Genomic DNA, 396 nt, shown 5'->3' with positions numbered 1-396 from the left:
GATATCCAGTGATAAGATAATATATATATATATATATATATATATCTACAAAAAAGACCAGTTAATACTACTATTGTTCAAATTTAAGCACCAGCTACTTATGCCAAAGAAGAAGATATTGAAGATTTCTACAAGCTTCTGCAGTCTGAATTTGACCAAATGTGCAATCAAGATGTGTTGCTAACTCCTGGAGACTAGAATGCAAAAGTTGGGAATGAAGAAGCTTCATTAGTTGGAAAATATGACCTTGCTGATAGAAATTATACCAGAGACCACATGATAGAATTTTTCAAGACTAACAACTTATTCATTGCAAGTACTTTTTTCAACAACATAAACAATAACTCTATACGTGGACCTTGCCAAATGTTATAGACAGGAATGAAGTTGACTACA

Source organism: Orycteropus afer, unplaced genomic scaffold (genome assembly GCF_000298275.1).
Source record: "Orycteropus afer afer isolate SDZICR_OR568_19922 unplaced genomic scaffold, OryAfe1.0 scaffold00125, whole genome shotgun sequence".
Lineage (NCBI taxonomy): Eukaryota > Metazoa > Chordata > Mammalia > Tubulidentata > Orycteropodidae > Orycteropus > Orycteropus afer.
This window is presented reverse-complemented; position numbering follows the sequence as displayed.